The sequence below is a fragment of the Sarcophilus harrisii genome, chromosome 2 (genome assembly GCF_902635505.1).
Source record: "Sarcophilus harrisii chromosome 2, mSarHar1.11, whole genome shotgun sequence".
NCBI lineage: Eukaryota > Metazoa > Chordata > Mammalia > Dasyuromorphia > Dasyuridae > Sarcophilus > Sarcophilus harrisii.
The window spans coordinates 290363438-290388411 of record NC_045427.1 but is presented as its reverse complement, the minus strand read 5'-3'; positions in this window follow the sequence as shown (position 1 = coordinate 290388411).

Sequence of the window (24974 nt, the reverse complement as noted above, 5' to 3'; positions counted from 1 at the left end):
TAGGCAGTAGAGAAATATCTTTTAGTTAGTGAGAGATTTAATGAGAGAAACAATAAATGCAATAGAGGGGATAATCTGTTGGAACAGGCAGCATGGAATAGACTTTGGCAAGAAGAAGAGTTACCTCTTCATGTGTGATAGAAGCAAAGAAGACAGTGGTTAATTTAGGTAGTTATAACCTAATTTTCAATGTGCATACATATACATATACTCCGTATCTATTTTGAACAATTTTATACCCACAATATACAAGTATGTGTATGAGTAGGCATATGCAAACATGCATACATAGGTGTTAGTTGATAATGAATGAATACTAATAGAATAAGTTAGGAAAACAGTTCATTTCACTTCTAGCATGATGGTGAGAAGAGGTGATAACAGAGATTTTCTGGAAAAAGTGAAGTTTGGACTGGATTTTCAAAGATAACTGTTTACAGGATATTACTGTTACAGGATGATACTGAGAAGGGCACAATGTCATTTATAATGTGTTTTTGTATATCTTTAAACGATAAGAACAAATATAGTTCATACATTTTTACTCAAAATTACATGAAAATTCATTGTTCATGTCATCACTGCAGTGTATGTCACATAGCAAAGAGTAAAAGTGAATAATAACCCAAATCCCTAAAACAGGGTTTCTAATAGAGTATGAAATAAAATTAGAATACCACATTTTTAATGTGATATTAATTAGAACCATGTTATGAACAAAATGAAAGAAATTCATTTAGGTTGCAAACAATATAACTTTACAAAAAAGCCATTGCAGAAATACAGTATGCTAGAGTTAGGAGGCAGCTAAGTAGCCAGTTGTTGCTGTTTATAATTCTGAGAAGTTCTTTCTCTCCCCATCTCCTAAATTAAGAATGGTACAGTGACTATAATTTCATGATTTTACAATAAATCTTTTAGGTTTTGATCCCTTCTTAGTCTTTAAAGGGAACATTGAATTGTTTCCTTCTGGTTCTAATAAATATATTAAAATAAAATGATTATCATTTTAAATTTCATTTAAATTATCATTTAAAATATTATCATCACACCAGATTGGAATAAGTTCACAGCTAATTGAGTTAAAAGGAAGTAGCAATGTGCTGGAACAACTCTAACAAACTTGAAAGTGATTGTTTAAAGTCTGATGTGAGCATTTACACTTCAGAAAGGGTAAAACAATATAAATCAAGGCTTTACTTACTGTCCTGTTCATTGTCTAAATTTAAATGTTAATACTGATTTAACTTTAAAAAAGTTTCCTACTTCCCACTTGCTTTTTGTTATAGTTGTTATTGTTGTTGTTGTTGTTTTTGTTGTTGTTATTTTCTTTTTGTTTTTTATCCTAGAGAGATTGTTAAGTAAACATTTATTAGTATATCTCTGGATCAAAGACTATGTATGGCATGGGAAAAGACTTTGACAGGATCATGGAATATATAGAAGAAAAAGAATTGGATTTAGACTTGTTTTTTGGAATCCAAGGTCTTAGTTTAAATAGGCCACTTTTAATTTTAAAATTGTGCTCCCTATAAATATCTTCAATCCATACCCCTGGTTTTTTTCTATGAAAAATTAGAATTTGGCTTATTTTGCCTATTCCATTACACTGCCTCCACTCTCATAAAATCTTCCCCTGAAGGCAGTGACAGTACAAATCCAGGTCTTTCCAGCAAAAGAAAAAAGGTTCTCAAATCAAATGGTTATTCAGACTACCAAAATATGAACAAGAGTAGAGCATTCAGTAGATTCAGCAACAAAACACAAAGAACCTGAACTCATAAATAGTGATCAGGGCTTGACTTATGATTTTATTGGTATAGAGAACAGATGACAAAACTCTTCTTGGTAATGCAGTTCATCATCTATGCTGTACCTTGTAGTCTGAGACAGGTAATATTAGAAAAACTGAATATTGACCTAGAAAACCACAAGTTTACATTGTATTTTGTTTTATATTGTAATTGTATTTTATGAAATATTTCTCAATTATATGTCAATCTAGTTCAACACATTGGGGAATTTTGCAGCTCCTACAGGCAACCAGTAGAACTTTTGGATCAGAACACTAAATGGTTAAGTGACTTATCCATGGTGCAACAAGCATGTTTTAGACTAGAAATCTGAACCCTTATTTTTCTAGCTCCAAAGTTAGAGTTCTATCTGTTATACCATGCTGACACAAGTACATAACTATTCAAGTTAAATCTTGCCTCTTCTTTGTTGACATTTACCTTGACAAGGGCAAGTATACACCGGACTAATATAGGTTACATGGTGAAATGGAAATAACATTGGCTTTCGAAAAATAAGATTGCCATTCTTATCCTAGAAAGCCATATCCTCTTTATGCAAATCATTTTCTTCACTGTAAAATGAGATGACTAACCTAAATTTAAGCTCTGAGGCTATGAGTTAGCCTATAGGCTATACTCAGCCCATGAGTATAAAGGGCTGAAACTTGAGTTAATTCACTGAAGTTGGACAATCGAGCACTTAAGGCTAATTACCAATTGGACAATACTATATAAGTATGCTTGGAAAATGGCCCTTCCCCCTATTCTGTGCTGGCTCGATAATTGGTGTATACAGAGAATTGTTGGAGGGACTAGGGGGTGGAGTAAGACTAGCTAGGGTCACTTTTGGGTGAGAGATGAAGAGGAGAGGCCATGGAAATTCTGCATCCATCCAATTCACTCCTACCCCTAAAGACCCAGAATAAAGAGCAAGGACTTTTGCTTATCCTGACTCTGGCTGATTATAAGGTAGCCAGAGTGCTAACTCGGTCCTCACACATGAGAGCTATGTCTTCCTACTTCTCCAGGTTCCTTTCCTAACTCTAAAAATAGTTTGTTTATTATATAAGTGTAGACTTATGGTATACAAAAACTGGTGAGCTCCAAGGAGTCATTTCTACCATCTTGTAATCATTTTGCATACTGTGGTGATAGCATACAATGGAACTTTTTTCCAAATATGTAAAGAAAAGGGAAAGATTTACACATTAAAAATAAATAGCAGAAGGTGAAGATCTGTATCAACTAAAATATTAAACTAGTCAATAAACCCTACGGATAAAACTGGAATTTGCAAACTACCCATTAATACTAATGCTATGCCTAGAAAGGACATGTTCATTATTTTAAGTTAAAAAAGGTAATGGACTTAAGCCAGAAATACTCTTGTCACCAATCAATTAATCAACAGGGTTAAAAATTAAATCAGTTAAATTCTAGAAGCTCTAACTAGTTATTTGACTATCTGTCTTATGGAAATGGTGGTTATAAAGCCAATATAAAAACTTCTCTTAATACAGAAACCTAAAAGTGTTGTATTGATGCTTATTATATGCAACCAGGGGACTGGATATATTTTTTTCATGATTATTCACTCTTATTTCAAACTTTTTAGACTTGACAGACTTATCAACCTCTAATGGATATGATGTATACCTGGATTCTCTATTGCTGCAAATAATACTGTAGAAGCAGATTTGAATGAGGTTCTCCATTCTCTTTTTGTTTCTGTCTCACAGCTCTTTTTGTTTCTGTCTCTTTGTCCATATCTTTTCTATGTTTCTCTATCTATCTGTCTGTCTCTCTGATTTTTTTTGCAGGTTATCCTGCACTCAATGAGATGTCTCTTTTAACAAAGTAAAACAATTAAAGGCAACTAACAAGGTAGTCATTTCTCTAAACTTTCTTGTAACATTCAACACCTGTAAAAGTCCACCATATCCAGTCTCTCTAATCAAAAATAAAATAAAATAACATTTTTTTCTTTCTCCATTGTTTACCTAAAAGGGAAGTGGGGCACATTTTACAGTCAAGTCAAACAGCTTCCCTCACTGTTTATACAAAAAGTCTTATGTTGTATGGTCATCTATTGATCATAGTTCCAACAGTTTCCAAATTTTTTGTCTTTACAATGCTACTGGTTTTATGCAAATTTTCTGCTTATTCTGCTCATTCCATCCTTTATCAGTTTTGTAAAGTCTTCAAAATTGTTCAGAATTGTAAGTAATAGGGCAGGTAGATGGTGCAGTGGACAGACTTTGGGCATGGAGTCCAAAAAACTAAGTTTAAAATTGGCTTCACACAGCTACGCCCAAAGAAAAAAAACACTGGGAAATGAATGTAAACTGTTTGCATTTTTGTTTTTCTTCCCGGGTTATTTCTACCTTCTGAATCCAATTCTCCCTGTGCAACAAGAAAACTTTTTGGATCTGCACACATACATTGTATCTAGGATATACTAGGACATATTCAACATATATAGGACTGCTTACCATCTAGGGGAGGGGGTGGAGGGTGGGAGGGAAAAAATCGGAACAGAAGTGAGTGCAAGGGATAATGTTGTAAAAAAAATTACCCTGGCATGGGTTCTGTCAATAAAAAGTTACTATAATAAAATAAAATAAAATAAAACAAAAAAAAAATTGGCTTCACACACTTACTAGCTATGTGACTCTCAAACAAATCATTAAAATCCTTTTTGCCTAAGTTTCCTTATCTGTAAAATAGATATAAAAATAGCATCTATATTTCAGCGCAATTGTGAGGATTAAATGAGTTAATATTTGGTAAAGTGTTTTGAATATAATGTGGTCCATAGTAAGCATTATATAATTATTATTATATTTGTATTTATTATTGTTGTTGATTTTATATTTGTTAAACTATGATTTTTTCTTCTAGTTCTATTTACCTCATTCTCTTCATTATTTCCCATAAAGCTTTCAACATCAATTTGAATTCTATTTTCTCATTTCACAAAGCAAACTATTATTCTATCATTTTCATATACCATAATTTGTTCAACTATTCTTCAATTGATAAGAATTCTCCCTTGAGTTTCAGTTCTTTTTATGCCACCACACAAAAAGCTACCATAAATATTTTCATAATATGATATTTTCCTATTTCTCTGGTCATTTTGTGTATCATTTTAACAATGATGTAGCAGAGATAAACAATTTTACTGTTTAGTAATTTTTTTGTGTATAATTCTAAATTATTTTCCAGAATAATTGTACAAACCAACTTCTGCCAATGGGATATCAATACTTCTGTCTTCTCATTTTCCAACAATTGCCTTTTCTCCTTTTTTGTTTTTGGTCATCTTTTTTAATCTGATGGGACAAAATAGAATTTCAGAATTGCTTTAATTTTCATTTCTCTAGTAATAATTTGGAATATTTCCCCCTCTCATTTGGTATAACCATGGTTTCTACCTTTAAGAATCATGTCTTCATATCATTAAACCACTAATCAGTTGGGGAAATGACTCTTACTCTTAAAATTGAAATCATTTCTTATATATTTCAAAAATGAGACTTTTATTAGAGAAACTTACAAATGTCTTTCTTCCTTGCTAATCATTGCATTTTTTAAATCTTAGCTTTACTAGTATTTTTTTGCAAAAACTTTAAAATTTTATGTGGTCAAAATTGTTCATTTTATCTTCTGTGATTTTTTCTATTCTTTGTTTGGTCATGAACTTTTCTCATATACATACAAACTGGTAAAATGCCACCCCCCACCAATGGATATTTACTTTGTTTATTTTGTTATCTTTCACAACTAAATCACATTTTCATTTGGAGCTCGTTTTAAAGTGTGAGACATTGGCCTAAATCTTATTTCATCCATAATTCTGTCCAATTTTCCCAGAAGATTTTTTTCAAAAACTGATTCCTTATGGTAGTAACTGAGGTCTTTAAATATTTTCAAATACTAGTGTAGAAGGTGCGTTTGCTTTTGCCACATTATATTGCATAGTACATAGATTTTTGGATCTGGAGTTAGGTAGAACTGAGTTCAAATTTAGCATCAAACACTAACTGTTTAAACCTGGGGAAGTTATTTATTCTTTGTCTGTTCCAGCTTCATCAACTATAAAATGGGAAAAATAATTACACTAATACCCCAGCTTTGTCAGGCAACTAGATGGCTTCAGGTTCCAGAGTCATGAAAACTCATTTTTCTTTCTTTTTTTATTAAAGCTTTTTATTTTCAAAACATATGCATGGATAATTTTTCATCACTGACCATTGCAAAACTTTCTGTTCCAAATTCCCTCCCTTTCCCCTATCCCCTTGCCTAGAGAGCAAGTAATGCAATATATGTTAAATGTCCAATTCTCATATACATATTTCTATAATTATTGTGTTACACCAGAAATATCAGGTCAAAAAGAAAAAGAAAAAAAAAAACAAAAACAAAAACTCATTTTTCTTTAATTCAAATCTGGCCCTAGATATTAACTACATGATCCTGTACAAATACCCTCACCCTGCTTGTCTCAGTTTCCTTGTCTGTAAAATGAGCTGGGCAAGGAAACCATTTCACTATCTTTGCCAAAAAAATCTCAACTGGGTTCATGAATAGTTGAACATGACTGAAAAAGTGACTGAATAACAGCTCAGTGTTATGAGAGAATGAAATGAGATACCATTTGTAAAATACTCAGCATACTGCCTATTCCCTCTCTTCTCTCTAATCTGCATTTTGTAAAGCTAATCTATTGTACTATTTGATTTTCTATTTGCTCACAGTATTAAAGTGACAACAAAATGAAAGATTTTATTTTTTGGTAAAGAACTATATAAAATCTTATCAGTCATATCTTATAAAAAGTGGCACAGTTTTGCATACGCTGCATATTACTCTGGTGATATATACTATTAACTATTATTATAACATACTATGATATATAATCATATTGATACATGATAATAATAATAATAGTACATATAGTTATAAAAATACTGCATAACATTCATTTCATAATATATACAGAAGATTTTTTGGAGATTGAAGAAGAGAGGAAGAATTGAAGACTCCTTGTCTTCTTCATGCAATAATTGTGTCTTGATCAGGGGAAAACAGGGAGGGGAATACAATTAATATTCAAGAATTTTACATGAATGGAATTGTAGAGTTTGGATTTCTCAAAGTATAAACACATTGTATGTGTTGGCTTTTCTAACTGGGATTCAACTGTTTCCAAAGAAGAAGTCATTATATGCAATTATCTACATGTTGGTTATAGCCCTGGGAAAATATAGAAATAAAGGACCTTTGCCATGATATAGTTTTTTTTAATTGTCTTCTTTTTTCTGATTAGAATGAAATAATATATACAGATACATATAAAAATTTCCAGATAACATTTAGCAATCTCTTGTAAGGAACTGACCTCACTCCTATTCCCCACTAGAGTAAAAAGACAAAGAAGGGAGAAAATATATTTTGTTTTCTGAAAGATGCACTACATCTATATTCTCTGAAAGTCATATATAAAGCTTGAGAAGAGAATGCAAATGAATATGGGAAGTGAAGGGTGGAATTTTTTATTTTAAAGTAATACTTAGAGATAGTATGGAGGCTTTGATAAAAACAAAAGTAGATCCCCAAAAATATAAAGAGTCAACTCTTTTCAAGTGTGGTAAAGTAATAACAGAAAAAATAGCAATGTATCTTGTTTATATTACATTTTTAGAATTCACTTTGGACTGTTTTTATAATTTCTTTTTTTTTCTCCATATTGAACCAAGAATTAGTTCTGAAAGACTTCTTTTAGTTTAGTTGCCAACATTAAACATATTACTTTATAATCATACAATCAGTGATCACTCATGTTGTTTTTTTATTACATGTAGTATATTATATGCACTTGGTAATTGCACCTCACTCATCAAAATACACACACAAAGTAATTTGAAATTGTATTAATAGAATGGCTTAAGTGTATACATTCAGAAATATCACTGAAAGGTATATGTTTCAAAGGGTCAAAGACCCTTTGCAATATGTGTGTATTCACACATATGCATGTATATATGTATATATATACATATACATGCATATAGATATATGTTTGCACATATGTATGCATATGGCATATTTTTGTAGCAAAGAATTGGAGACAAAATTTATACTGATCTAGTTGAAAATTAATTTAACAAATTGAAACTAATTCTTGTAATGAAACATCAGTGCATGTAAGAAATAATGAATATGAAGAATATAGAAAATCTTGAGAAGATCAATATAAATCTTTGTAAATGAAATAAGCAAGCAGATCAAGAATAAACAACACACATGTGTCCTATAATAATGTAAATGGAAAAAAGAAAAAAATGAAATAAAATTTTCAGTTTGAAGTTATATAATTTTAATCAACAACATTTCCTTCCTACTTTAGAGAGGCATCAAATTATGCCAATAGAACACTGTACACACTGTTGTGCTTAGCTGACATGTTAGTTGGTTTTGCTGAGCTTGCTTTTCTTTTCTTTTCTTTTTTAACTTTTCTTATAGTAAGTAACTTTCTGTATAGGGTAAGGAGGAAAGATATGATGGGAAATTAAATTTTTTGAAAAAAGTTATCAATAAAAAAATTTTTAAGTATATCCAAGAGCTGGATCATACTACTGTTGTGAAATATAAGGACAAATGGTCATCAATGACCAAGTGATGGCTTTACTGTCTTTTAAAAGTCAGAAAAAAAAACATCGCAGAAAATTATTTATATGTGATATCTCTGAAATACAGTTAAATTCTCTGAATTTCTCCAGAATTTTCAACCTCAATACTAAGATAACTTTCTAGCAATATATATTCTACTTATTCAGAGAGAAGTGCTTCTTTTGTCATAAAAGGTAAGTGGAATTTACTTTTTCTATTGTACTGTGATGATGCCAAAGGCAGAAATATTTTTTTTTATAAAGAGGTAGTGATTTCTGAGGTGCCACCTGCAGGAATCTTGAGAAGTGCTACAAATGCATCATTAATGGAGAACAATTCTAATACATCTTTATGGGAGTTTCAGAAAACTACAAGAGGAGCCACATATTTAGGAGTTACCAGCTTGCAAGTGATTGTAAGCGTGTGGGTATTTGTGATAAGGTTACTAATTAGAGGATGGAATTTATTTTCATTATTTCTGCAATGAATTATATTTATTGTCTTTGACCTCATAAGTAATACTTTCTTTTGAATTTTGTGATTTGTGTGCTTGCAATTTTCCTTGCACACAATTTTCTAAATGCAAATAATAATTTATAGAGGTAAGAATTCCCCAAGAGTTTACTTTGGTCTTTTCTATCATGTATGAACTTCTGGATAGAACTTGAGGATGAGAGGATGAATTAAACTGTTATGTCAATTAGAAAAACAAGTGGCCATTCTATGTCCTAAAGTCAAACCCTTTTATATGTATACACTTGACTTTTATTCCTATCTGTCTCAAGGAGCTAGACCAATCAACTCCTCTTTCTTTATAATCTTTAAGTTTTCTTTATCCAATATATCTTTTTCCAGCTGATTATAAATATATCCAGAACTCTTAAAACCAACACAATTTTTTCACTTGTTACTGTTATCTCTTTAATTTATCATATAATATTTCGACTTCCTTTCACTATATTTAAGGACAAACACAATCTAGTTTTATTTTCTTTTCAGATGGATATCACTTCCTTATAGCAATTTCTATACTTCTAATACCTGTCAAATCAGTCTACACCATGTTCCTTATTCATGGACCTTATATTTCTTCCATGAGTTTGCACAGTTTGTCCACAATATAATGTTCAACCTTCTCATCTTTTCCTTATAAAATCTCTTGCATTAGCTATCACCAACCTTAGAGGTCTTTTCTGTGTTTCTTAGTGTTTTTTATTTGTTAGTTTTACTTATCTTCTCAACCCCTTAAATTACTTTGCTTTTATTCTGTGTGTATTTTAATATTTGTATAATTTTATCCTTGAAGTAAGATGTAAGTTTCTCAAGATCAATGGTTATTGCTATCACTTTTATTCCTACTTTTTTACATAGTATCTCATATACTATAGACCCTTATTGAAAGTTTGTTGAATTGAATTGAAGTGGTACAATGATGATTTCAATATTATTAAATATTATCATTTCTTTTATGTTAGAACTCTGTCCACTGATTTTTAGGCTCATGTAAGTTAAATTACTTGCTTGAAGTTGTTCTGCTAGTGTCAGAAGTAGAATTTAAATACTTGCCTTCCTGTATTATTATATTCTCTCAATGTATAATACTCTCTCAATGATGCAATAGTATCCTTCGACATAAACGTTACAGTCTATAAATGTTTCTGATTTGATATTCTTAATAGCCTTGTGAACATAAATGATAACATCTCTATTTTGTGAAAAAGAAATATAAGGCCAAATGAAATTACATGACACACAAGATCACACTTTTCGTAAGGGATGTTGAATGATTGAGGTAAGACTCAAGACTGAGGGATACAATTAAAAGTCCAATATTCATTCCTTTATATAGAAATAATGAGGTCTCAATGGAAGTACCTTTCATTTTAAAAATTCATTTTTTGTTAATAAGAAACTAGAGTATGAAATAGTCTCTTTAAATTGATGAAAATCTTGCTATATATAAAAGATATAAGAGCAATAAGGGAGGAAAATAACAGAATATGGAAAAAGTATTGCATTTCTATTTCTTAGTGACAATTGTTAGTAATATCCCAGAATAGGCTTTGATTTTACACTAGAAACACTGAACACCTGTTTACAAACAATAGGGTTTAATGTTCATATGTTTCTAATATGGCATACTGAGTCTTATTTTTTTTTGTTTAATGCCAGGAAAGATGTAAGGATAGGAAGCAAACAGTTTTCTTCCTGAATTTCATGTTTCCTTCCGGCTTGACTAAATATTCCCAATGATCTTATTGTAGGGAATGTGTCATTATTATGAATATAACTCAACTCTAGTTACAGAATGCCAGAAAAGTGAACTCAAACATAATTTTTCTTTTTCCCTTTATTGATTCCAACCCAGTTAATTGAGCCTGTTTGAAACTGTTTGTATCCTCTCTCTCTCTCTCTCTCTCTCTCTCTCTCTCTCTCTCTCTCTGTGTGTGTGTGTGTGTGTGTGTGTGTATCTATTCATAGACTTGGTGCATGCAGATTAAAAAAGGCATGAGGAATGGCAAACTTTAGGTTCTATTATTTCCAAATGTGTTTTGAATAGGTCCACATTAAAACTTATTTTAGTAGTAAATGAGAAAGAATTCAGCTTAGTTATTCTGATCTCTTATTCATTAATTGATTAATAGGAATTGAGCTACAAGGAATAATTCAGAGTGACAGATTCTATGAAGGATACTAGAAAGAAGGAGATATGGAACCCATCTTTAATTTTTAATCTAATTGAGAAATAAGATATAGACACAGGCCACAAAAATATAACTAATAAAACAAAAGTATTTATGTTTCAGGAACAAAAAAAAACAATTCAAGCAAGCTGGTTTTTAATAGGGAGAAATCAGTATTGGCTAAGATGATGGGGATAATATATTGAAAGCAGGAAGAGGCATCAGATGTCATTTTCTCCAACCTCTGATGTTTATACATAAACAGAAGTTAGCACTAACTGAGTAACTTATCCAGAGCCACAAAAAGTAAGAAAATAAGGGGCAAAAATAAAGCTTTAGCCTGATTATCATAATTCAAAACCACTGCTTTTTTCATTATGCTACATTATTTTTTGATGGTCAGAAACAATTTTACAGAAAAGTAGGATTAAGTCTTAACTTTGAAGAATGGATAAAGTGGGAAAGGATATTCCAGGTAGGAGGGATAATACAGAGGAGGAAACCTCAAACTAGGTTCAGAGGCCAGTGAGCAGCACATTTTAACTAGAATGGCAAGTTTGGATTTGGAGTAATAGGAGAGACAACTGGGAGTCAATAGAGGCCAGATGATGGATGGCCATGAATCCCAAGAAAAGGGAAGGAATAAGGTATGGGGGCAAGAATTCATTAAGTGCTTGGCATTATATGCCAGGTTGTACACTAAACTCTAGATATTGTATTGAGTTATTACAAATAATGTCTCATTTGGTTTTCATAACAACCTGTGATACAGTTTCAGTTGAGGGAATGGAGACACAACAAATTAAGCAATTTTTCCAAGTCACATTGTTAGTAAATATCTGAGGTTAGATGTGAACTTTTTTCTGACTATAAGCCCAGTACTGTATTTACTACTGATCTGATTACCAAAATATACATTAAATTGAGGTGGAAGTAACAATTAGAAAAGAAAAATAAACTTAGACTTTACTTACAAGACATTCTAGAACAGCATTTGAGTTGTATATACACACACAAAGCAATAACCCATCTTTTTGCACATCAAAATTATCAGGAATATATTGTCATACGCAATCTCTACTCTGATACCAATGAGACATTTAGCTTTGTAAATGTTTTATTTATAATTTGTTGGTAATTTATGTGACTTGAGATGGCCATTCCTTACTTTTCTTTTTATGAGAGTTGTTAATTTATCTATCTATCTATCTATCTTTCTATCTGTTTATCTATCTACCTATATATCTATTATCTATCTACTTAAGTATCTATCTACTTAAGGAGTACTTGCTTCTCTCTAACATGTAGGGCCCCTTGAATGTTTTCTGGATTCTAGGTATCACTGATGAATTCTAGATATTATTGAGGTAGGTCAACAATTATTTCAGCTACAACCAATGGTATTTTCCTTTTTCTCTCCAAATAAATAACACATTAATTTGAAGCAAAAATACATTAAATTAAATAACATAGAAATATAACAGACAAGAAATATTTTATATTTATGAGTGTCTCTTCTATAGATTACAACCCAAACATTAAAGGAGAGAACAGGAGACTTAGAAGCATGCATGGTGGGAAACATGTTTTGGGAACACGTGTGGCAAGGATAAATTTGTCATATTTACTCTGATACCATGGATTGCTGATGACCTCAGTTGATATTAAAGCAATAGTGATATCATTAGGTTTATTTTACTACTCTTCTAACCTGGGAAACATTGAATGTTCTGTTTCTTCTGCCACTCTGCCCTCTGCTGAACAACTCCACAATTGCTTTTTTTTTTTTTTTTTTTTTTACCTTTTTCTGAACTAATGCTATTGTGATGCCTTTTCCCAGGCAGCAGAGAGAAACAAACAGTTCTTTAGTTTGATAGTCTAAGGGATAACTTCAGCTCAGTCAACAAGTTAGAAAATCCTGGTTTGGCCAGAAACCCTGAGGGTGTTCCCCTCTCTGTTTGTTTGATTGGTTGCTTATTTGTTTATTTGTTGTTTCTTCATTCATTCATTCATGATTAGGTCAAAGAGGAGATTCTTTGCCTCAATTTCTACCCAGTCTTAATCACTGAATGGGTGCAGCCTCAGTCAAACTGAAACCTGTTGAATACTTAGATTAAAAATGACCAAGATCTCCTATTTCTTCCAGGGCCACCTCCAATCTTCCTGATCTATAACTGGCCACTGGACCCAGATGGCTCTGGAGGAGAAAGTGAAGCAGGTGACCTAGCTCAGTCCTCCCTCCCTTTAGTCCAATTCACCTGCATGTTATGGCATCACCCCCCACCCATGTCATGATCCTCTTCTAGAGCAAAGGACAAAAAACAACACTTAGTTTCTCTAGATCTGTTTTACTGAAAGTTCTGTGCTGGTTGTGTTATGCCAAAGATCCCTTTTAATTGGGTGACCAGTTCCTCCAATTGTCCTATTTCGTAATTCTGCCTTAGGTTATAACCATCCCCTCTTAATGGTTGAGATAAAGGTTTTATAGACATTCCTTAATGTCATTAGAATATCAGTAACCTTTCTCTATTAGGTTATCCCCACCTAGGTCCCTCCATTATGTCATTGTTCTTGTTATTCCATAAAAGGTTTGCTGCCCAGATACTTGGGGCTAGACTCTTTGAGATAATAGTCTCATCTAGCCCTGGGATCAACATGGATGCATTGGTCCCAGTATTTCTCTCCATTTAATAAATTATTGAATTGGTCTCTAATCTCTGTTTTACTCAGTTTCTTCAGCATTACAGTTGCTTTAACTTAGTTCTTTTTTTTTTTCTTTTCTTTTCTGTCAATCAAATCATTCTACTTATGGTGGAGGAAGTGCGTACCTAAAAGGGAACTTGTAGAATGCACTTCTGTGTGCAGAGGTGCAATGTCAAAGTCCAAAAAATCAGAAGCAGAGCCAGAAGGGTAATGAATTTTTATGTTCTCTCTCTATAGAAGGATAATATTTAATTATTCAAAACTATGTAAACTATATCTTAACAGTATAATTGAATAGAAAATATATTAAAACAATAGTCAGCATGCTAAAGAAACTGAATGCTAGGAAGATTTAATGATAACTGAAGTCACAAAATTTGTTAATATCAGAACTTTTACTAGAAAATAGGAGAAGAAAATCAGAAGGGAGAACATGTGGCACACCCTGTAAGAAAATATGAAGTCAGGAGATCTATCTATCTGTCTATATTTTAACCATATAAATGAGTCCATTGTCTATGTCATTTCTTACCTAGCCTTAATCACTTATTGGTTATTAAGTTAAATTAAGACCTGCTAATCATCTTAGCTTAAAAAGGCCAAAATCTCCTGTTGCATCCAGAGCCATATCAAATTGTCCATTGCACCCAGATAGCTGTGGGGAGAGAATGAAACACATGACCTTGCACAGCCCTTCCTCACTTCAATCCAATTCATTTCCATGTCATGTTGTCATCTCCCTAATGTCATAGGTCTCTTTGAGAACAAAGCTGGGACAAACAGCTGGGATAAACTCAGCCAGAGACATTCATTCCATCTCCCACCTTTGTGGTGACTAGAGGCTGGAGCACAAGCTCTTGGACTGAGATAGACTTCAAGACAGAGACTATTGAGTTGTTTCTCCTACCTTCTCCACAGAAACCAAAGCACATTCTGGAGGACTTACAGAAAGCTAGCCCAGGGCCCCAGGCAAGGTGACAAGACTTTGAAGGAGATAATACAGAATTTGGACTTTAACGCCTGGCTATTCTCGTGGTGATTACTCAGCTGAAATGAAGGCTGGTCCAGAGACCTCCAGACCTCCAGAAAACTAACTGGAACATTACAGATATAGGTTTAGATAACCTACTTTCTAGGCCCTCTTCTGTTTTGCACTGTATGATCTACCCACCATTTGGTTTTCTTATGTTTTTCCTTTATCTGAAAGATGAAGAGTATCACTATTTCTCTCAGTTCAAAATAATTTTCATTTAGATAAAAAGAAGAATCAATTAAGCTTTCCTATCAATTTTAATTCCTACATTTGGTGGCAAGTGAATTTCTCTAACTGAGTTTATGGCAAGTTAGCAATCAAAGTAAGGAAAAGGAGGGGCCCTTCTCACAAAAAAGTTTACATAATAAAATTAGATTTATTGAAAAAAATATTCTTACCATGTTAGTGGAAAACAATATCCTAACCCTTTGACCCTTTGCAATATGGTTAGTGTTTCCTTAATAGTGATTGAGATCATCCTCTAGGTCTGAGGGTGCTGATACTGATCCCTATATCAAAGTAGGAAAACTGCCACTCCATTATACTGAGATGAGAATTCTCCCTCCTGCCTCCCATGGCAGGGTAGAATATTCCTGAGAGCCTGCCCAGTCAGGGAAAGAATACGGAGTCTTATTATTGCTGGGTTTGACTTTGTCTTCCTCTGTTCCCTCACCCCTATTCCCACCACCAATAAACACATACATACAGACTTTAGCTAATCCTCTGTACAAACCTGTATCTCTCTAAATATAATAGAGAACTAAAGATTCAGGAGAGGAAAACATACAGAACTAAAGATTCAGGAGAGGAAAACATGAAGAATCCTGAAAATCTATAATTCTGCATCCAGAAAAATTAGTGGGCTAGATAGGTTAGAGGAGTTGAGCTCACAAAAAACAAAAAACAAAAAACAAAAAAAACACCTTTTTCACTGCCCCCTTCGTATAGAAAAGATACTATCTTTGATTTCTGTTGATCAATTCCTCTCCTTTCCCTGCTGTTCTAAGGTAGTTGCTAATGGGGAAACATATGTTATCTGTTATCTTTGAAATCCTTTGATCATTGTAATTAGTTGAGGTAGAAATAGAAAATAAAAATAGTTTAAAATACCCTTGTTTTGAATTTAGAACTTGTTTTCACAAAAACTTTACCCTTATGGTTTTTATTAAACTATGACATTTTATTTTGTGTAGGTAATTATTTTTTCTTATTTAAAAAAAAGTACCAAAATTTGTTCTGTTATGAATTTCTGATTTAAATCAATTCTTGGGAACCAGTCTCTATACTATAAAATGCATTGTAGAACCATCAAACTGTTCATTCAGCATTAACTCAGGACTTTTTGTTCAACATTTTAGATATCAACGTCTTATATATAGATGCTATAAATTATATTAAAAAATTGTGGAGAGTTAAAATAGACCCTAAATCAGATTGACTGGATTATTTCTTAAGTTTCTTTTAGCCCTTACTCCAATGAGAAGCCATTTATGATGCTGAGCATTAGATCCAAAAGTCAATATTCCGACATAATAATTTAATTTTATTTGCTGCAGCTTCCATCCATTAGTAACAATGAGAGAAACTTAACTCAACTGTCAAAAGGGAGAAGACATTCAGTGAAGAACAAACAAAAGATAAATGTCCTGTCTGAATAAACTTTAGTCAGCCTGAATATGACAAGGCCAGTAGTAAATGTTGCCATCAATTTGAGCCTGAAACAAGCTAATAACTGGAACTACTAAGATAAACTAAATACTAATTTTATATACCAGTTGAATAGAAAAGAAAAATTAAAACAAAAAACCCTCCTTAGACAGATAGCAAAATATACTTTGAAAAGAAATCCATTAATACATAATGTTTTTCAGTAAAGTGATCAACATTGTCTATAATCAAGATGATAAGTCTTATTGAGTTATCTGTCTGAGATTAAGGAAATAAAGTGACTTGCTTAGGCTCACTCAGTAATTGCTAGAAGCTGGATCTGAAACAAGATCCTTTTGACTAAGTGAGGCATTGTTATATGCTCTGCTATGCTAACCTCCATAAAATAGAGTGCAGTTCTTCATGCAACTGTTGAATATGAATCAATTAAATAATGGATGGGTCATGGTCTGCATTGGTAGAATAAGTTCTCACATTGATGGGATCATGAATTCTTGAGTTATAGGTACATTAATATGTGTCATGAATATACATAAATGTATGTACATGAACAATATATATATATATTCAGATACATACAAAATATATGCATATACACAGCAACACACACATATCTCTCTCTCTCTCTCTCTCTCTATATATATATATATATATATATATATATATATATATATTTATATTTTCATACATACACATACAATATTTTCTGACTCAAGGTATTTCCCCCTCCAACTAGAAGGGAGGAACATCTGGAAACCTCTTGCAAATCCTCCACTAATGAAGGAGGACACCAAAGAATTCATTTCACCATTTCCCAACTGGCTACATTGAAATGGTAAGGTGCTATCTTTCTGAGTCATGACAACAGGAATATAAGGCATCACGGACTTTCCCAGTTCAAACATTTTTTTTTTAAATCTTCCCCAAAATGGAATAATTCATCAGATTTAGTACAAATACAAACATACATACAAGTGTGCATGTGAATATGTAGAGGGGCGTACATGTATAATGTGTATATGTATATATATATATATATATATATATATATATATACACACACACATTCATGTTATACATATATATATATATGCACATTCATGTTTTATATATATGTTTGTGTGTTGTTTTATGTATATGTCTTAAGATCAGAAAATTCTCAGTCTTAAAATATTTACTCAGACACCCTCACCAGCAACCAGCCACATTTTGTATCTCAGAAACAAAATGTATCAACTCATGAAATCATGATTAAAGCCTATATAGGCTGATACTTTGTCAATGTGTGTCACACCTTCCCACTCCCCATTCTACAATAAGGTATATACACTGGGTCTGCCAATCTACTTTTTTATTATTTTAGCTTTTAATTTACAAAACATATGCATGGGTAATTTTTTAACATTGAGCCTTGAAACCTACTGTTCCAAATTTTGTCCTCTTTCCCATGACCCCCTCCTCTAGATGGTAGGGGAGATTTAACATGTTAAATATGTTAAAGTATATGTTAAACCCAATATATGTATAAATCTTTGTACAGTTATCTTGCTGCATAAGGAAAATCAGATCTAGAAAGAAAGGAAAAAAAAATCTGAGAAGGAAAACAAAAATGCAAGCAAAAAATAACAGAAAGAGTGTGCATGCTATGTTGTGGTCCACACCCATATCCCAATTTTCTTTCGCTTGATGTAGTTGGTTCTGTTCATTACAGATCAATTGCAACTGATTTGATCCTCTCTCATTGTTGAAGATAGTCACTTCCATCAAAATTGATCCTCATCTAGTATTGTTATTGAAGTGCATAATGATCTCCTGGTTCTTCTTATTTTACTGAGCATCAGTTCATATAAGTTTCTCCAAGCCTCTCTATATTCGTCCTGGTCATTTCTTACAGAAGAGTAATATTCCAAAACATTCATATACCACAATCTACTCAACCATTCTCCAATTGATGGGCATCCATTCAATTTCCATTTTCTAACCACTACGAAAAGAGCTTCCACAAACATTTTTGCACATAGAGGTCTGTTTCCCTTCTTTAATATTTCTTTGGGATATAAGCCCAGTAGTAGCACTGCTGGATCAAAGAGTATTCACAGTTTGATAACTTTTTGAATATAGTTCCAAATTGCTCTCCAGAATGGTTGGTTCTGTTTATAACTCCACCAACAATGCATCAGTATACCAGTTTTCCCATATCCCCGCCAACATTTGTCATTATCTTTTCCTGTCATCTTAGCCAATTGAGAGGTATATAGTGGTATCTCAGAGTTGTCTTAATTTGCATTTATTTGATCAATAATGATTTGGAACGCCTTTTCATATGGATAGAAATAGTTTCAATTTCATCATCTGAAAATTATCTTTTCATATCCTTTGACCATTTATCAATTAGAGAATGGCTTGATTTCTTATAAATTAGAGTCAGTTCTCTATATATTTTGGAAATGAAGCCTTTAACAGAACATTAACTGTAAAGATGTTTTCCCAGTTTATTGCTTCCCTTCTAATCTTATCTGCATTAGTTTTGTTTATACAAAAGCTTTTTAATTTGATATAATCAAAATGTTCTGTTTTGTGATCAATAATTATTTCCAATTCATTTTTGGTCACAAATTTCTTCCTCTTCCACATATCTGAGAGATAAACTATCCTATGTTCTTCTAATTTATTTATAATCTCATTTTTTATGCCTAGATCATGAACCCATTTTGATCTTATCTTGGTATATGGTGTTAAGTGTGAATCAGTACCTACTTTCTGCCATACTAATTTCTAGTTTCCTCAGCAGTTTTTGTCAAATAATGAATTCTTATCTCAAAAGCTGGGGACTTTGTATTTGTCAAACACTAGATTGCCATAGTTATTAATTATTTCGTCTTGTGAACCTAACCTATTCCACTAATCAACTAGTCTGTTTCTTAACCAACACCAAATGATTTTGGTGACCACTGCTTTATAATATAGTTTTAGATCAGGTACAGGTAGGCCATGTATATTTGATTTTTTTTAATTAGTTCCCTTGAAATTCTTGACCTTTTGTTCTTCCAGATGAATTTTATTGTTATTTTGTCTAGGTCATTATAATAGTTTCTTGGGAGTCTGTTTGCTATGGCACTAAATAAATAGATTAGGGTAGGTAGTAGTGCCATGTTTATTATATTTTCTCGACTTATCCAGGAGCACTTAATATTTTTCCAGTCATTTAGATCTGACTTTATTTGTGTGGAAAGTGTTTTGTAGTTTTGATCATATAGTTCCTGACTTTTCCTTGGCAGAGAGATTCCCAAATATTTTATGCTATCGACAGTTATTTTAAATGGGATTTCTCTTTTTATCTCTTGCTGTTGGATTTTGTTAGTGATGTATAAAAATGCTGAGGAATTATGTGAATTAATTTTGTGTCCTGCAAGTATGCTAAAGTTGTTGATTATTTTTAATAGCTTTTTAGTAGATTCACTGGGTTTCTCTAAGTATACCACCATATCATCTGCAAAAAGTGACAATTTGATAAAATAGACATTGAAAGAATTCATCAATTCTGATTTTTAATGAATTATTTTCTTCATTTTTTTACTTCTTTTTGTAATTGTCCAATTGAGTTTTTAAATGAGTGGTTTTATTCTATGGAACTTTGTTTTTCCATTTCACATTTTAAAGGAGTTATTCTCTGTTTCCAATTCACAAATTCTGTTTTCCTAGGAGTTCTTTACCTTTTCCATTTCACATTTCCAGAATTGTTTTCTTTTTGTACTTTATCAATTTTTTCTTTTATTGAGTTATATGCCTTTTTCATACTCTCTTGCAGTGTTTTCCTTTCCTTACCACATTTTTCTTCTAGTTCTCTTTTAAGATCCTTTTTAATTTCTTCTAGGAGAGCCTTGTGTGGTGGGGACCAGATTATATCACCCTTTGGAGCTTCATCTGGAGACAATTGCTTTTAGTCTCCTCAGGGTTTGAAATCTGTTCTATTTCATTAAAGAAATTGTTTTATAGTTAGAGTTTGCTTTGCCTTTTTACTCATTTAAAAACAAATTGGGATCTGCTTTTAGGGCAAGGGAGTTCCAAGTTTCCTCTACAGACCAGGAGGCAACAGTGGCTGCACTGGGATCAGCAGCTGTGCTGGGACTATGCTGAGTTACTCTTGGTGCTTAGTAGGCATGGTCCCGTGAGACTTTGGGGTACACTCTTTACATTTTGTGCTTGTGTTGGATGTTTTATAACTTCTCTGTTGATCTACTGGCTTGTAACCAGGGTAGAGTATCCAGCACTGGGGTAGAGTTCTCCCTGTAAAATCTCTGTCCCATGGAGACCACCTGGTCTGCTCAGTGTGCACTGGCCTCCATGTCTGTGCCTGGCCTCCTCCCATGCCCATGCAGACCTTTTCTGGTGATTTTCGAAATTATCTTCTGCTGGTAATTTGCTGCACTCCCAATATTCATGAATTCTGTGTATATCACTATTTAAGAGGCTGAATTCCCTATTTAATGATTTTTAGTGTGAGAGTAGAAGGACCTCAAAAAGAAGTGTGTGTCCCTTCCATCATCTTGGTTCCATCCCTGCCAATCTACTTTAAACCTTATTAAAGTATGAGAAATTCATGATTCCATGTTCCTAAAGTGACTCTATGTTAGGAACCTCCCAAATTGGAAGAAACTGTATCTGGAACACTTTTCTCACCAATTATTAATCCCACAAAGTGGCAGATAATTATTCAGTTCAAGCAGAGGACAGCATGAGGAGTTTCAAAGGAAGAATTAAGGTAAGGGACTAGCAATTATGTTAAAAGAACAAATCATATTATAAAAGACAAGACAATTGAACTCAAATACAGGATGCACAGATATTACTTATGTATTATAGCATCGTTAAGGGACAGACTCCTTTGTCTCTCAGAAAGAAAAAGAGGTGGCAAAAGAATGAAAGAAAAGGCAGAATCAAGTATTTAAAACTGGGTGAATGAGAGTAAGAGTCTCAATACCATGGAGGAGATTTGTCCCACTAAAGAATACTTACCCTGAGACAAAAAGTATAAAGCTATGATGGGAGATGGGTATCTCATTTTTTTTTTCTTGCAAAGGGAGTTGGTATATTGAGAGAGACCCTTCTCCTCAAAGTGCTATGCCTCCATGGACACAATCTTGATTAAGGGGAAGGGATTTGTGAACTCTTACAGGAGCTATTGCCAATAAGTTAAAAGTAGATATACACAGAGATGAGATGGAAAGTTAATGAGAAAAAGAATTATCAAGAGAGAAACAAAGAAAAGGGTGTGGTTATGATTTAAGATCTTTAATGCCAACTACATAGAAATAGTTTAGAACACAGAGTACAATTAATAAAATGAAATGCTCAAACTAGGGAGAGAAATATGAGAAGAAGCTGAGATATAGAAGAGAACATGTGAAAAAAATATTGCAACAAATAAGTTTAACGGGAAAAAGTTATATATTTACTGAAAAGAATTAGGGGATTAAAAATATAAATCCAAAAGAAAACCAGACTGGAGATGCAAATGGAGAAAATCACAAATGTAAATCAACTTCAAAAGTAAATGTAATAAACAATTCAATGAAATGAAAAATAGTAACAATGGATAACAAAACAAAACCCCACAATTTGTTGTTTAGAAAAAAAATACATTAAAAAAAAAATAAAAATCTGGAAGTGGAATCAAGATGACAGAGAAAAGCCAGGAAATTGACTAAGTCCACCCTGGTTTGCCTCAGAAACAACATTAAGTAAATATCTGAAAATATTATGGAGTGATAAAACCCACAAAAAGACAGAGTGAAACTTTCTCCCAACTTAAGATAAATTAGAAGTTCTTCAGAAAAGGTCTATCTCACTCAGCAAAAAGGGAAGTTCAGTTTAGGCTCCTCCATCTTGCATTAGAAGGTTAATGAGACATTCAGCTCAAGCACTGAATAAGCCATGAATTTAGACTGGGTTGTCTTAGAATAATAAGCAAGCTATCAACTACTGAGGCCTAACAACAGAAAGCCAATGACAAGGCTTTGTTCCCACTGCAAGAAGTTTGGAACAGTATTAGCTGTGCCCCAGGAGCAGGTTCAATTTTTTTTATTATTATTATAACTTTTTATTGACAGAACCCATTCCACGGTAATTTTTTACAACATTATCCCTTGCACTCACTTCTGTTCTGATTTTCCCCCTCTCTCCCTCCACCCCTCCCCTAGATGGCAAGCAGTCCTATATATGTTAAATATATTGCAGTATATCCTAGATACAATATATGTGTGCAGAACCAAACAGTTCTCTTGTTGCACAGGGAGAATTGGATTCAGAAGGTAAAAATAACCCGGGAAGAAAAACAAAAATGCAAACAGTTTACATTCATTTCTCAGTGTTCTTTCTTTGGGTGTAGCTGCCTCTGTCCATCATTGATCAATTAAAACTGAGTTAGGTCTCTTTGTCAAAGAAATCCACTTCCATCAGAATACATCTTCATACAGTATCATTGTTGAGGTATATAATGATCTCCTGGTTCTGCTCATTTCACTTAGCATCAGTTCATGTACCTCTCTCCAAGACTCTTTATACTCATCCTGTTGGTCATTTCTTACAGAACAATAATATTCCATAACATTCATATACCACAATTTACCCAAACATTTTCCAATTGATGGGCATCCATTCATTTTCCACTTTCTAGCCACTACAAACAGGGTTCAATTTTAAAAGTCATGAAATAGGCTAATAAATGACCAAGAAAGGAAAAAAAAAGAGCTCTGATCATAGAAAACTTCCATGATAACAGGAAAGAACAAAATACAACCTTAGAAGAGGACAATAGATATCAACAGATCTTCATGCAAATGGGGAATATGAATTGTTCTTAAGTCCAAAGAATCCTCTTGGAAGAGTTCAAAAAAGAATTTGAAAATCAAGTATGAGAGTTCTGTAGAAGTAAAACAGGAAAAATCAGTTATGTAAAATAATTATGAAAAAAGGAACAGCTTGGAAATAGAAGCATAAAAATTGACTGAAGACAACAATTTCTAAAAAATAAAATAGGCCAAATGGAAAGGGAGATACAAAAGATATCTGAAGAAAACAGTTTTTAAAACTTAGAATTGGGCAAGCAGAAGGTAATGACTCCAGGCGATACCAAGACTCTGTGGAAAAATTCAAAAGAATGGGGGAGAAATAGAAGAAAATGTAAAATTCCTCAATGTAATAACAATGGACCTGAAAAACAGATCCAGAACAGAAAATTTAGGAATTATGGGACTACTTTAAAGCCATCATAACAACAAAAAATCTTGTAACGTTATTAAGGAAAATTGACCTGATGTTTTAGAACCAGAGAATAAAATAGTCATTGAAAGAATACACCAATTACCTTCTGAAAAGATATATCAAAATCAAACATCCAAGAAATATTGTAATCAAATTCTCTAACTATCAAGTCAAAGAGAAAATACTGTAAGCAATCCAAAAAAAAACAATTCAAATATCAAGGAACCCTAGTCAGGATAACTCAGGTCTTAGTATCTTCTACATTAAAGGATTAAAAAAAAATTGAATATAATATTATAGAAGCCAAAGGAGTGTGGGGAACAACCAAGAATCAAGTATCCAGAAAAATTAAGTATAATCTTACATATGAAAAAATATTCAATGAAATAAAAGGTTTTCAAAGTTTCCTAATAGAAAGACCGGAATCAAACAGAAAATTTAATCTTCAAATATAACACCCAAGAGAAGCATTAAAAAGATAAACAGGAAAGAAAATAAACAAACATAGTATTCAATGAGGTTAAATAGTTAAATATGGGAAGCAAATGCTTGTACCTATGGAGAATTGTATCATTATTAAGAGAGATAAAGGAAAAAACAGACAAGAGCCATGAATATAAGTTGGCTTTGATGTGATGATTTTAAAAAAAGGAGTGAAAAAATATTTTACTGGGAAAAAAGAAAAAGTAGACATAGAATCAGAAAAATTATATTGCATGAAGAGGTATGAAAGACCTATTGCAGTAGAAGGAAACAAGGGAGGAGCTGAGCATTACTTTTACCTTACTTTCGCTAAATTGAGCTCCAAGATAGAATAACATACACCCTCAGTCGGTTAGAGAAATCTACCTTAACCTATAGGATACTAGGAGGAGAAGGGGGAAACTTGGGGGAAACTTGGGGGAATTGTCTGACAGAAGGAAGGACAGCTTCAGGGAAGTCATGGTTAGAAGCAAAATAAAGAGAGAGAGAGAGAGAGAGAGAGAGAGAGAGAGAGGTGTAAATGGGAGAAAATAGAATGGAGGGAAATATACAATAATCATAATTGATTGTGAATTTGATGAGCTCTCTCATAAAATAGAAGAATATGGCAGAGTTGATTAAAAATTAGAATATTATAATAAGTTGTTCACAAAACATATGTATGAAGCA